The sequence below is a fragment of the Arachis duranensis genome, chromosome 5 (assembly GCF_000817695.3).
Source record: "Arachis duranensis cultivar V14167 chromosome 5, aradu.V14167.gnm2.J7QH, whole genome shotgun sequence".
In the NCBI taxonomy this organism is placed as follows: domain Eukaryota; kingdom Viridiplantae; phylum Streptophyta; class Magnoliopsida; order Fabales; family Fabaceae; genus Arachis; species Arachis duranensis.
This window is the reverse complement of record NC_029776.3, coordinates 86078267-86078776: the sequence shown is the minus strand read 5'-3', so window position 1 is coordinate 86078776 and position 510 is coordinate 86078267.

The following is a 510-nucleotide window of genomic DNA, read 5'->3' as shown; positions in this document are numbered from 1 at the left end:
AAATATTTTAAGTTATTTTTTATAATAAAAGTATTATAGTTATTTTTATAAAAAATATTAATTTAAATCGATTTAAAATTTAGTTTATCAATTTTTTAGTCAAACTAATTTATTTTATCTAATTTTAACAAAAATAATATAATTTAATTAATTATATAAAATAAATATTAATTATTAAAAAATATTTTTAAAAAAATATTTTAAATATCTTTATGAGTGTGGCTCTCATAATTATATATTCGAAAATATGTTACATTACTATAATTTTTTTGGTCACTCGCTGGGTACTTCTTAACCGAACTATAATTAATAAGGAAGTGCAACTCATGTACCGTCTAAAAGCGGCGGTAGCTTCAGCATTATCCAGTCATATTCATTGCTAATTAAATATCTATCAGAAACGGATGAGAAAAGTGCTTACAATTAATTGCGGGTTCCATCCACATTTTTTTTTATTTATTTACGATATTTTTTAATTTGATAAATTAAAAAATAATTAAATTTAGATTT